This window comes from Colossoma macropomum, unplaced genomic scaffold (genome assembly GCF_904425465.1).
Source record: "Colossoma macropomum unplaced genomic scaffold, Colossoma_macropomum, whole genome shotgun sequence".
Classification (NCBI taxonomy): Eukaryota; Metazoa; Chordata; class Actinopteri; order Characiformes; family Serrasalmidae; genus Colossoma; species Colossoma macropomum.
In genome coordinates this window covers 3,671,438-3,686,403 of record NW_023495267.1, presented here as the reverse complement: position 1 = coordinate 3,686,403, position 14,966 = coordinate 3,671,438, and the positions used below count along the sequence as shown (strand labels likewise).

Genomic DNA, 14,966 nt, shown 5'->3' with positions numbered 1-14,966 from the left:
AACGTGGAGCCAGGCTGAGCTTTCACCTGTGTAGATAATGAGCTTCCTGCCATTGTGGGATACTTCCTTCCTGCTTGCATTCAACTTTGCCTGTCATCATGCTAGCTCTCCACATCCCTCCGTTTATAGGCCCCGGCCCTGGGCCTGCTCTCTCCGCAACCTGTCAGTGCACAGCCGCCGACATCTTGCCCCCATTGTTCCAGCAGCACCCATGCGGATAGGATGAACAAAAAAGTGAACAGGCACAATAGAAGCAGGCCTTGGGTGACCATAGAACTTTCAAGGTTCTAAGACTATTTTAAACAGAACTGTGACAATTCAGGCCCTTCGTAAAGGAGCAGAAGCATTCTTTCCCACTTCAGGACTGTCATCAAACATTGTCCCCCTACAGTTCAAGCCGTCCTGCGGGCAGATCGATTGTGTGGGATTGGAAAGGAAGCTGTAATGAGAATCTGCAAAATAGTATCTGGTCAGACCTTGAGTGCATACCAGGTGCTTATGCATAAAAGCAGTGGCATAGGTTTCATTTCAGCTTTGGGGGGACATACTCCTCATACCACCTGACCCATGGTATTTAATCTCACACTTTCCCTTTGATACTTGAAAATGTTTTAATATCAAGCAGCCTTTTCTTCATTACCATTTACAATCAGCATAATCGGTTGTCTCTAACACAGATCAGTGTAGCTGTTAATCTGCAGACTGAGAGAGCTAGAATGGCCCTTTATCTACCTCAACAAATCAAATGCCTTTAGAGTGAGACTCAGTCAGACATATTAATGTCTGGTTGGCTGCACCAACCAGACACCGGACAAACAAAAGTTCACACCTCCCAACCCTGTCTACACATATGTTACACAGACACAGAAGTAAAGCTTTAGGTGTGGAAGCTTTTTTCTAGGTTTAAACAGAGCCAGCGACATAAGCAGCTGCTTACAGCCCCATGGCTGCAAAGGGTCCTAGGTCATTACTGTGCCATTATGTTGTCTAACATGCTTGAGCAAGGGGAAAAAAGCAACTGGTTTGTCATCTCTCATAAAAGAATGTACTTATCTAGAGCCAAAAACCGGAAAGGAAAAAAAAATGAAGATGAGGAGGAAAAGCTTAAAGATAAATATATGCTTTGTTTTTTGTGGTGTAAAGTCTTGTATTTGTTTTGGCTTGTAGTTGGATAAAAAGATGTAGTCAATCTGGAGTCTGTGGAACAAAGCAGGCTCAATTTTAGACATGTTTACTGACTAAGTATTAGCTTCACAAAACCTAACAAACACAGACTTGGTTGACTCGTTTTACAACAGTTTTCTCTGTTAATCCTGGTTTAGATTTTCAGGCTGTGATTAATCTTTGCGGGCATTCATGTGAAAGCTTGATGTTTATCATTAACAGCCAATTGCGTGAAACATGAGGAGTCGCCAAAGAAGGACAAGGAAATAATACTACCTAAATATGTAGAAAGTATTTGTAATGGTAAAAAAGCAACGGCGTTCCCACTTCCATCTGGTTTAGATTGAGCTAAGCTGAAAGTTAGCTGGGTAAGCAAGAAATACTGCGTCATGAGACAGACTGCTGGATCGAGAATGTTGAGATGGATGTCTTATTGATGATATTACAATCACAAACATCAGCAGTACACAATTAGCTAGTTATAAATATATTTAATTTAGGCAGCTTGTGGTATTCATTGTTATTAGTTAGCTCTAATTTTCCAGTGCATCAATTAGAAAGGTTTAACCCAAAAAATCCTACTTAGAGTCCCCTAAAGGCTAGAGCTGGTCCTAAGTTTAAGAAAGACTACCTATACTAGCACCTACTAAACTGCTAGACCTACTAAACTAGCTAGCTAGCTATTGTTAATAAACTATGCCACAGCATTAGTCGTATTTAAGGAGAGAGCTACAGTCTGCAGTAGGTAACAAGCTGGCATTGTCTTACATTATCACAGTAGTCTGCTTAGTTTACTCACTTTTAAACTGTCTTGTCTTGAATGTTAGAAAAGTGGAGCTGGCTCAGCCTTCTACAGTAAAGGAACATGAATGATGCTGACTGTTTAAAAACGATATAGCTTAAAATACATATATTTTTTGGGCAAATTTAACAGCCAAAATCAATCACAACACACTTGTTAACCATGTACATGGCCAGTTTGTTACACACTTCTATAACCTAAGAATAACTCAACCAGTTTGCATTGAAGTCCTTGTAGTTACTGAAAAATAAGACAAACTATGTAATAAGACTGGGATTTTAAGGGGTTAATAGGGAAAGACTGGATTTGTTGAGGGTGACAAATTATCCCCCTCCAAACTTTAACGTCAAACCTCCAAGCTTTTATTACTTACTCATGTAATTTAAAAATAACTTGGCCACTTTGAATTGCAGTACATGTAGTTTTTGAATTATAAGCTATAGGTTATCATGAGCCTGGAATTTTAAGGGGTCAAACTCATCCAAAATGTTTAAATGTACTGACATTTCAAGAAGAAACTTGACAGTGTAAAAAAGTGAAAAAAGTCTTAGTAGTACATTTCAGGAAGAGTGTTACACGAAGGACTTCAGAGCATTCTTTGAAATGCCATAGTACTGAAATCTCTTTCAGACAGTCTTTCGGCTATCCAGGGAGAATCTCGACAACAAGCAGAAAATATTACCATGCAACAGTGTTATTGTAGAAAGGTTTAGGACTGTTGCAGATATGTAACATGATATGCTACCTAGTGTAGGACACAGTACATGAATGTCAAGCCATGCTATTGAACACATGTAAACATTATCACCTCTCAAGTCGTGTGATATTTTGACCCCTTCAGTTCAGACAAGGTACTGGCTTTTTCTTAGCTCACAGGCTGCCAAGAGTTTCCACTTTGTGCCACTAATAACCATTAACTCACATTTATTTTTCTAATATGTAATGGAAAATAGTGCTTCTCCTTTAAAGGTGATGCACGCTATTCATTAAGTAAAAAGCTCATATCAAAGTCAAACAGTAGTGTGCCTCCTTTCTCGGTCCACACAATGTCAACTCTAAGGACGTTTCTGCAGTTACACCAGAGGAGATCTCAGGACAGCTTAAACTGTGAGAATACTGAGGGCCTGAAAAAGCAAGGCACACCCCACATGAGCCCTGGATGCCAGCCCCGGGCGACTGCAGTTGGTCAGGCTTATTGGGTTTGGAGCCGACCATGCCTTGCGCTGCCGCTGGCTCGTGCTGAGCCAGCTGTTTGTTTGAGGGGTGAGTGAATTATTTTAATCCTGTGAAACCAGGAAAGCGTTCACTGAAGGAGGAATGGACATTCTTGCTGAGGATATGGGGCCCGTGAAAGAGTTCCCTATGCTGTTGGGCTGTGTGAAATATGGCTGTAAAGGTCCACATTGATCGGCGTGAATCACGGCTGATTAACTTGTCAGGCCTAATTTGCTCTCACATACATTTCCGTGCAGGGACAAATATTGGCAGATCTTCAGTCACAACGGTGGTCTTCCACCTCCGGCGAGGCCTGAGGAAGCCCGAAAAGGAAAAACCTGAGAGGCAGACTCCCCCACTTCTCTTCAGGTTTCCCTCTCACTTGTCGTTCAGTTATTTTCTTATACCCCACCAGTTAGCACTGTGCAAACTGTATATCTAAATCATCACTTGCATTAGATCGCAGCGTGTTGTTGAGTAATTTCAAATAAACTTATTTGGTTGTTGCCACTGTATGACATACTGTTATCAGTAAAAAATAGACAAAAGTATAGACAAAATTCAATTTTAAATATGTCTGCTACTACTGCTTTTAGGTATGTGATGTAGTTTTGACTTTGGCCATAAGATATTGGAAACCACATGAGCAAGTCTATTTGAGATTACTTAAGAACTCAATGCAGTTTGTGGCAAGTGTAGGTTTTGTGCATTTCGTGTCATTTGCAGAATGGATGCTAGTAGCTATAGTCAGAAACCACCCTGTCGTTTATTACATTTCCAATCACAATGGTCATTATGTACCAAGTTATTCATTTTTCAGCATTAGAAACAAAGCAGAAAACATGCTTAAACTAAAAATTACATTGAAGCCTCAACATATCCTATGCATCAAATCTATCAGTATTTCATTTGTTCACTTTACTTTTGCGCTCTCTACTGCCACTTTAACACTTCCTTTTTTCCATTCTTAAACCAACCAGCTATAGCTGTGTCCTTCCAACAAAAGCTGTTCTCAAATATCTCACATTATGTTCTCTTTTAAAGAGACCCTAACATTGACACAAGCACCTTTCAAACTCACCTTAGCTGCCTTGCAAATTATTTCTTATGTACATAAAGTGGCTAAAATGGCTTAAGGAGATATTTCTGAGGAGATTAGATATAAAACAGTCCACTTGCATAAGGAAGAGAAAAACATGATTAACAGATATACAGAAAATAGGATTCCTAACAACTGTCAAAGACGTGGTAGACCACCAGAAGTGTCACCATCAGATAAGCAGCACTTATAGCTTTCATCTCTGAGACATAAGTGAAAATTAAGTTCTACTCTTGTTTCAGATCTGAAAAAGTCCACAAATGATTCTGTCTATCCTCCCGAAGTGAGAAGTCCGAAATGTTGTGTAGCTGTTAAAAAGCCGTTACTGAGAAAAGAAAATAGACAAAAAAGAAGAATGTTTGCACTGGAATACTGAAACTGGACTGAGATGTGGAGTGAGGTTTTATGGACAGAGTCTAAATTTGTAATTGGGATTACTTGAATTGAGAGATGCAGAAGATGCAACAAACTTCCAAGGCTGAATTTTGGAGATGTGGAAAAATATCGCTGCAGGTATCTTTGAAAAACTGAAAGCAAGAAACTGTAAAGAGTTGTGGGTATAATAAAGGCAAATGTTGGACACACTAAATACTGAAAATTTTGATATGTTATTTGAGGCTTCTGTCTAATTTTCTGTAGGGGAAAGGTTCTCAGATGCCCGTGGAGAGCAAGTTCAGGAGTAAAGGGTCTTCCGGGGGACTTTCTTGCTGTTTCCTGGCAACATGAGGCTGCGGAGCGGCTGTGGAAGAGCGAGGGGAAGGCTAGAGGGCTTGTGGAGGAGCTTGTGTGTGATTAATGACGGAGGTGTGTGTTACAGCGAGCATCCTCTGAGCAGCTACGGATCAGTCATCCTGTAATACAAATCTGACACCTGCCCACCCCCACCTTCCCTCCTCTCTCCTTTGCCCCTCCTGCTCTCGTGGCGCCATCATCAAAACCTCAACTCCTCACTGCCAAGTGCACCGCACCAGCGTCGCCCTCATAAATCACCCCCGGAAACAAAACATGCTTAATCTGTGACGCGCAGACTCGACGCACAAATTTATTACCTGCTCTCCAGACATGGTTGCACATCTCCGAGAGCCACTGTTTACCATGAGAGAGAAAGAGAGCAAAAAAAGCAGAAATAAAGGGCTTTACTTGAATAAAACTTATCCACATATGTTGGGAATGGCAGCTAACTGTCGGTTCAGTGTGAGAGACAAAGCATTTACTAGGCAGGGTAATTTGAATGGCTTATTACAGCTGAAAATGTGCACGCTTCTGCACCACCGCGTTGGCAAAGGGAGGTAAGGATTTTTTTTTTTTTGCTCAAGCGTATTTGTAAGACATAAATACCTAAGTCTTTTGCATGGATTAGGCTGGCAGAGAGAGTGATTGGCCTATAGTATGAGTCAAATTGCCTGCTTGAGCCTGGGTGTCTTCAATAGCACCACAGGGGTGTAAGAGAACAAAAGCTCACCTCACCATAATCCCAGAACAAGAAAACAAGCAGAAAATATAAACTAGCTTTATGCGTTTGTATAATTCATATTTTATAAAGCCACTGCTACCCATTCATTACCAATCTTATATCATGACAGATGCAGCCATACAAGAAGATACAAAGGAACATGAAGCATATTGGTGGAGATTTACTTAGCAAAGATATCATGATTCTCATTATTGAGCAAAATCCAACAACTAATTAATTAGTTTCCTTAATATCCAAAAAAAAAAGACCCTGTGCTTAAATGATATGCCCATGTTGTGCCTAGTTAAATGTCAGCTTTGGGAAAATATTCTCAGGGGTATTGTTATTTTCAGTAAGGATGCATACTACTGAAGTCTCTGGGCCCAGCATCTGGAGTAGACAAACAATACCAATGCTGTCCCCTTGCCATCTTTAATGCTTTAATACTGATTACAGCAGGAGTGTGAGAGCCAAAGCAAACTACATGAGGATTCCTCCCTGTGGACTTGGGCTTTGTTCATTTCATACACTAAAAAAGCTTAGTATGGAGAGTCCCTTCTAGCACCAACTATTACCAGTGGTGGTGGAAACATTTACAGACTTTTTTCAGGCTGTTTACTTAGCTGCCCATATCCGGCCAGTGGCTATTGAGTGTTTTTCTAATGGTAACGTGTTGCTAGAGGTGAAACCATTCTTGCTTTAACATCCTTTAGGCCTTGACAGGCAGCCGGTGCAAGTTTGTTCCTACTTGTCTTTTATTTGCTCTCACAACAGTCAGAATGCAACATGACAGCACCTGCTGGATCTTTATCGTGATAGCATGTCAGCTGAAAAAGATACAGCGAGGTCTAATTATGAGCTGCGACTGTTTTCAAATGCATAGCGTGCCAAAGGCGCACTCAGAAGTCTGGAGCTGGAGGATAAACTGCGACGCATGAATCACCTTGGAAGATCTTATGCAACTTTATTTGTTCTTGACAAACCCTTCCACAAGCTGAGCTGTCTCTCTGGCTGAGGAGGATGGGAGCAGATGTAACTACTAGCAAGATTTCACTTTTCAAAATTTCAGTTTTCATGCACTGTAGGAGCTAGTGGATTGGTGAATCACTATATGTTTTTGCAGATTATTTTTAAGAGGTAATTTAGATCATTTTGAAATGTCTTCGAGGAATAATCTTTTTGGCTTCCTGTAAACCGTTTTATTGCTGCTTTTATTGGTTTATGGATTGGATAATGGCATTGAATGTAAGTACTTTGGAAACATTTTTAAAAGAGGTTTTAAAGGATGTCAAAAAGGTTATTTGGTTAAATGGATCTCACTATCTTGCACAGGCATTTATGTTTTTGTTTTTATGATTTTGTGCACATTGAGGAGACCCAATCAAATAAAACATCTTTCTACAATAATTTTTTGTATGAAGTGTTAAAAACTGTAGTTTGGCTTTACTATTTTATAAAAGGGTAAAGAGAGGTATAAACTGTTGCAATTGTAGTTGTCAGTGGGCTTAAATATTCGTCATAGACAAGGGTTCTGTAAATCACCAACACTCAGATGCAATCAAACGCTTTCATGCACATGGTCACAGGCCAAAGCTCCTGAACCCTGACTGCGTAGGATGAACACGTTAATTGCAAGCCCATTGACCTTTATTTGTAATAGCCCACATATTCTTCATGCTTGCTTTTTAATAATCTGCCCGTCCTTAATTGAGAAAGGTCTGTGTCATCCATCACCCTTTGCCGATAAATCTCTGCAATCTCTTAAGTAGTAATCACCCCAGTTGGTGCATTTTCATCAAAGTGCAAGATCAGTACAGTGTAGCCACTGCCATGGCAATATGGAAACATTGTTATTCTCATAGCATATCCATTAAGGCTGGGCAATGTATCGTTTGTATTAGTATACCATGATATTTGCATGCCATGATGTTGCTTTTCAAGATTAGCAATATTTATAACAGTATATTTGACAGATAATGGCCATTATATCAATGATATAGACCTCTGAAGTTATGCATTATCATGCAGTCAGCATCAAACCGATATTAGGAATTCTAAGCAGGTTTTCTTTATGAAAAAATTGAGTCACGTTTTCATAAATTGTCATTGTTGCATCATATAGTAAACTAAAATGTTCCAAACTTGTTTTGTGCTAAGTACATTTCCCCTTGAAATGTCACTGGATCCTCTTAATTACAAGGTCATTTAGCAATTGAAATATGAATATTGATACTTGAATGCTACAAGCAAGCTAACATTCTCACAGATTGAAATAATTTTGCATTAAAAAGTAGGTTCACTATTAAACTTCAACACTATTATGTACCAACACTAGCTACTCAAACTGCAGGCAAGCCCTGCCAAAGCAACTTAACCTTTGTGTGGGGATTTTGGTGAGCCAGTCTTGTGATGTCAGTTCAATGTGCAGCATTGTTAGCTTGCATGCAGTATTTGTCTTTCAGCTCCTTAACAACCTTCAAGTTCAGATGATACAATAACATTTGTGAGAAAATGCATTTTTGTTTACCATAGGACGCAATGTCAGTGATTCATTCTTCATAGTATTTTCTCATAGGCATATCAGAACAAATAAAAATAAGGCTTGTAAGGCATTCTTTTAGTGCAGAGTACCGGCACTTAGGAAGAGTGGGCTCATTAACTTTATTAATGTGAGTTATCATCTGATACTGTGATATGTTAAAAAATTATCATGATACTGAATTTTATAAATATTGTTCAGCCCTAAAATCCATATAGCACATCTAGCAGTCCATGAACGTCAGAGTCTGTGCGTAAGAGGCGTGACATCAAATTTATGCCTGACTATAGTTTGACTTAATGAGATGCGAAGCAGTGATTCACTGCATATTTTAATTTACACAAGAGTGCTCATTTAGAGGGTGTAAATTTTGTTCGTACTTATGTTTCATAAATGAGGTCCTGTATATTCTGTATAATATTTGCAGGCAGACTTAATATTTTGGTGGGATTAAAAAGGGCTGCAACAGATAGAAGGCTGTACCTAATCATTCTGCTGCCAACTGATTTCACTGAGGTGTAATAAGGATAAAAAGTAATGTACTGAAAAAGACTAATTGAAACAATAACAAAATCATCTATCTAAGAGCATCAACAAAAGTTCTGAGGTCCGTGCCCTCAAGCATCAGGATTCTGCTTGTTAAGATCAGATTCCTCTCTTCTTGAAAGTTATATTTAGCTCTTAGATTTCAGACTCATGCAGTAATGAAGAACTGTCTTAGTATATTTTTTGCCAATAACTCTGTTTTGGCCAAAATGTCAGGTAGAGGCATTTGATTCTGCAGTTTCAATATGTGCAAAAGAGTATTAGAGTGTGACATTTAGGTTGACGCAGAACTGCATTCAGGCCAACTTCTATATCAATATTATAAATAGGTTGCAGTAGAGAACAGCTGAAATATCCTTATAAAGACCAGTGTGCACACACCACTCATTTAGTTTTAAAGTTTCAAAATGTGATAAAATGATTATGATGTAGGTTTCCGGTCTCTGCCATTTCAGTCTTTGTTTATCAAGTGGATCTCTGCTAATGCTACCTGACAACAGGACGTCAGAGTGAATTATTCCACAGCCATTTTGCTTGATTAATGAAATAATTCATGAAATTAGGGACAAAATGAATAATGAGAAGAGGAGCTTCATTTCTGACCTTGCTCAATTTTTAATGAACTCGGTACAGTTAATGCAGAATGGCTGGCTCCTTTTTTATAAATGGCACCATACAGTAGCTTCACCAAATGGTGAGATAATTAGAGAGCGCCTACCATTTTTGGAAGCTACTCTAGGCAGGCGAAAATACAATAGAAGAATAGAACATGCATTAGGAATAAAGCAGAACGTGGAAATGTTTCAAAGCCTAAGCACTAGGTACTATTTTCTCCTGGGATTTCTCCTCATTACCATCCACTGGGTGCAGGGAGATTATATGTCTGTGATTGTGAACTGCTGACAACGCTAAGAAAACAGGAGGTTTTCCTTCTTGGAAGTTTTTTTCTGAAAATATATAAACAATAGAAATAAAGGAGTTCTGTTGCCAGACTGGTTGAAGGTCAGTAGGTCATTGCCATGGTTCTACAAGAACTCGAGAAGATCAAGTTTCAAATGGGTTAAAAGATTAGTTTAGTAAAGACTGCAAAACCACAAAAACACAATGGATCACAGTTGACAGTGGATTCTGATGTAGAAAAACTTGAAAAAAGTAGAGCCAGTCTGAAAACTTCAGCAGTTTTGATCCACATGAGTATGTGACAGTTGTGTGGTGTGCTGTGCAAGGAGCTGGCATGGCACGCTCAGTGTTAATTACAGGCAGTAATGAGAGAGCTGAACCAGACTGCGAGACATGGGGTATTTTTAGAGCCCCTACATAGTTATCTAACACACAGCCAATGTCTGCATTGACACAGAGTGCCATGCTTTAGCGCCAGATGCAGTTTTCGCTCTATTTCATCTCCCCACCTTTAGACTGTCTGCTGTGGTTACTCTGGCACACCAGGTGTGGTGAAATAAGTTGTTCATATATCACTGATTGCTGATAAGTTCACAAACTGTCTGCTTTTCCACTGTTGGTTAATTTCTCACTTCATCTATCCGTGGTGTTTCATAGATGAGAACACATTATGGGAATCAAATCATACTTTTCTAAATGGAAATCCCTTTTTCATTGACTGTGAATAACACATGAACAGTCTCAGTTCGAGTTCAGCATATGTGTGAGTTCTGCAGTGAAAGGAGACAGTCACTCACTGCTGAGACAGACTGGGACCAAGGCGGCCTACAAAAGACATTTTGGGCTTTTGGGGCTAGTTCCTCTAATTAGGAAAAAGATAATGATGCATGATGCAAGAACTTGCAGTCAAAACGGTGACCTTCAGTTTGGGCGTGACTGTTTGAAACTCTGTCATTCAAAACTGCTGGAATAAAAGTGTCCTGCTCTTTTAGAGCTGGTACAGTGAATCCTCCCCTGACTTTTTGGAGTTTGTTGTGTGAGGGCCATTGTACAATCCTTTTTTAATTGGTGGCATAGTAGCCCTGTAGTCTGGTGCTATTTGTGGTCTGGCACAATGTTGAAAATGTCAGCTGTCTCCTATCAGAACATATTCTATAAAACTCATGCAGTGTTCTGGATCTCGTTGACCCATCAATACCAAATTATTTGACTTCATGGTCAAATATATATATTGTTATTTCTGGCTGTTCATTTCTAACTTTTGTTGAATTCAAACCTTAAAAGTGTGTACATTACTATCGAAAGGTTTGAAATTACTGGTTATATTTATGATTGATGTTATTTTATTCTACAAAAAATAACTTACAGAAAATACCACATAATGTAGATATACCATACATTAGATATATATAGAAGATATTTTGATGTTTATTAACATCAAGAATAAATTATAAAAGATATTCTGTAACTACCTATTCATAGTAATTTCTTGATATGTAATATACCTGAGATTTGATCATTACTTTTTAAATTTAGGCATTTTGGATATTAATTTTTTGTAACTTTATTTTAAATGTTATTCAGCTCAGTCATTATGGAATCATCTACAGCTCTATTCATTATTCTGGAAAGATCTAACATTTCTGCATTTATTAGAATTTCCTACAAATGAGTTGAAACCTAAAAAGTAGTAACTTCATATTAAAACGTATAACATTTTATACATGTGAATTCAACAAATTAATTTTATATTATTGAAAAAAGTTAGTGTATGTGAACTTACACTTAATTTTCTCACTCATCATTTATATATTAATTTCATAGCAGGCAATTAGAAAACAGATCATTCATAGTAGTTACTAAATAATAAGTCTTCTAACTGAAAATGCGAATAACATCCTCTGGTACACTTCAGCACATATCAGTGCACAATTACTGTTTATTTGCTAAATATAACATATTGGGAAAAGTAAAACAGAATGTGGCCTATGCACGTTATATTTTATGTTTTTTTTTTTTCAATATCTCAAACTGAGCAAATAAATAGAAATTGTGCACTAAAATTTTTAGACCAACAGGCCATATTTAAGCGTATTCCCTGCAGAGGATGTGTAACTTATTTTCACTTCATTTGATTTGAGTGTTCACATCTTTTCTATATGACTGTACTGTATTCATTTTTTTCAAGAGATAGATTAGATATAATCCACTCGCATAAGGAAGGTTAGAGTCAAAGGAAACAAGTGAAAGACCTTGTAGACCACCAAAACTGTCACCATCAGATAAACAGCACTTTCATCTTTGAGATAGGAAGAAATCAAACTCCACTCTTACTTCAGATCTGAAAAAAAAATCTCAGGTGTTTCTGTCCATCCTTCCACTGTGAGAGGACAGCTCAGCTGAGTCTGAAAGGATGTGTAGCTGTCAAGAAGCCATTACTGAGAAAAAAAAATAGATAAAAAGGAAGAAAATTTGCAAATCAAACAAAGAAGCTGCTGGTATTCTCAGAACAATGGACTGGTCACTCCAGAGTTCAGACTTCAACATTACTGAATGTGTTTGGGATTACTCAGAAAAAAATGCAACCAGCTTCAAAGGCTGAACTTGGTGTGGAAAAATATCCCTGCAGATTTGATTAAAAAACTGAAAGTCTCCTAAAAGATGGGAACTGTAATAGAGACAAACAGTGGACACAATAAATATAAAAAACTTTAGCTTCTGTTTATCTGTTCAATATATGTGTTTAAAAAATGAATAACTTGTACTTAGCGGCCATTTTGACTGGCATTAATGAAAAGTCTCTTGCACAATATTGTATAAATGTGATACATCAAACTGTAGCTGAAATTATATAATTTCAAGTGAGTAGTGAGTAAAAAAAAGCCAGTTTGTGATGCCTTAGTGATACACTAATGCATTAATACTGGATCAAGCGTTTGTCCTATGATGTTTGACCCTTATTGGGTCAATTTCTCACTTATATTAATAATCATAACACAAAACAAAAACGCACCCAGCACCCTCGGTGTGGCTGAGTGACAGCTGCGGCTGGTCCAGGCTCTCCCCTGAGCCAAGCCCTGTCACACACACGCATGCCCAGAGTGTGTGTGTCCATCTGGGATCCTACCCTTCAAACTGCTGTCGCCCAGCTCCCTCCCGGCAGAAAGACCGGGGGACAAGAGGAGGCAGAGAGTGTGAAGGAAAGCCTCACAGGGGCGAGAAGGAAGCCGTCCAAAGCCAGCTGGTCTGGCTTTGAGGAAAGCAAGAGAAAAAGAGAGGGGAAGAACAAGAGAGAGGGAGAGAGACAGAAAGAGAGAGAGAGGGAGAGACGAGAATGAAAGAAGAGAGAGAGAAGTATTAAGGTTAAAGGAAGTGTCCTTGTTGGAAAGGGAAGAAGTGGCCCAGCCGAAGCGAAGAGAGAGGCACCTGGAGGAGGCCTTCACAGCAGGTTCTGTGAAGGCATCAATAGCTCAGTAGATACAGGTGAGATATGGGGTGGGGGGGGAGTCAGTTGTTGACATTTGGCATGAAGGGCCCATGCACTCTATTAAATTATGTGATAATGTGCAATAATATTTACATTTGGCATGTGCAAATTATAGGCCCTGTGTGGGCACAGGTAAATCTTCATGGCTGAACTGTTGATTCTAAAACTAATTTTCAAAGCGTTTTAGTATGTATGTGGACTAACTTGAGGTCAGGACAATATCTCTGCACTGTTTGTGAGGCATTATCTGCAACTCATCTCCATTTTTCCAAAGACAAATGTTCGATAACAGTTCAGCCAATGTGTGTGAACTCGACGACGGTATGAATTTACAATAATCAGGTAATGACAGTATAAATGCATGCAGAAGGCTTTTGTGGACCTCAAGCATTCAGTGAGAGCTGGCCGTTAAAATCCAGCAGAGTGAGGGTACACAAAAATATGTCCCACTGGACTAACACTAATCTCAGGACCACAGGTGGCAGGGGTCTAGGGGTTTAGAGCAATCAGTAAAGTCTCTGGTGCCAGTGAGTGTTTGCTGTGTGGGCCTATATGTGCCCAGCCCTTGACGGCTTTACTTTTACAGACAGCGCCAGCTTCAGGAGGATCGAAACAGAGAAATACATGGATATGAATAAACCCACAAAAATGTATTGAGTTTACAGGCGCAGATAGTCGTACCGATATTAGAGGCAGTTTTCAGGCTATTAGTAGGAAATAAGTGGGTATGCTCACATTGAATTTCAGTTATATTGAATGTCTGCATTTATTTTCATTGTGTTAAATCCCAGTGTGAATAAATTTTGGCCCTGTGGACCCTGAAGTGGTGTAGAAGCTTAACTTGAGATTTAATTGCAGCTGTTTCAAACAACAGTTGAAGTCACTGTTAAAATCACGATTGAAATTTTCCTTTTGACCCCTTAAAAGGCCAGTTTTATTACATATTTCTATAACAGCTCAACCAGTTTGCATTGAAATCCCTGTAGTTACTGAGTAGTAAGCCTGGGATTTTAAGGGGTTGAATGTAATAGTACACTTATTTTAAGAGTTCTCAGTATGCTGAAAGGTTTCTTTATTTATTACAATGCAGGAAAAAAAAATGAAATTTAAAAAATTGCTAAATGTATTAATTTTTTTTACTATATTTCTTTTTTCTTTTCTTTTTTCTTCCCAAAAATGATAGTTTTGCATAATATAAAGTGGATGCCTGTTCCCCATCTAAAACTTTTAAACTGGTTCAATGAATTTAGTCACTTCGCTCTATTCAATGGTGGTCTGGTCTCGGCTGCTACATGAAAATCTGAAGATGTTAACATGGCAGTTTTTTGTCCATCTAGGGTTTCACTTGTTTCACAGTGTGAGCTGAAGACATAACTTCATAAGCTTTCAGGAATGCAGTGGGCCAGTTCCAGTACCGACACATAGGCAAGCAATGAGCCAACATAATAATCAGCATAATCATTACTCTAAATGTAAATATACTCAGAATTACTCTGAATGTAAATACAGAAAGGAGAAAGTCAAATCAGCTGAGAAGATAATCTCATCATTTAAAAACATTTCCAATAAAATTTTCAATGAAAATCAATGTATGTTTATATTTATTAATCACTTGTTATGTTTTTAATGGGATAGACTAAGTATACATTTTAAGTTGACAGTTTTATTGTTCCTTCCCCACTTTGCTGAATATATATACTGACAACACATTGCTTACCATAATAAGGATCGTGTTTACTAATGAATATGATTCACAAGTCT

General features: G+C 38.5%; 1 protein-coding gene across 6 annotated transcripts in view; it reads left to right on the top strand.

Moving 5' to 3' along the window:
- The first annotated feature begins 13,033 nt into the window (after positions 1 to 13,033).
- mef2aa (myocyte enhancer factor 2aa) overlaps positions 13,034 to 14,966 on the top strand; it is a 123,793-nt gene continuing 121,860 nt past the window's right edge. For 5 of the 6 annotated variants that reach the window (XM_036561644.1, XM_036561638.1, XM_036561645.1 and 2 more), the window contains exon 1: positions 13,034 to 13,201. The gene's annotated coding sequence lies outside the window, so the exon portion shown is untranslated. The remainder of the gene's footprint in view (positions 13,202 to 14,966) is intronic. The other variant, XM_036561642.1, reaches the window with a different exon arrangement.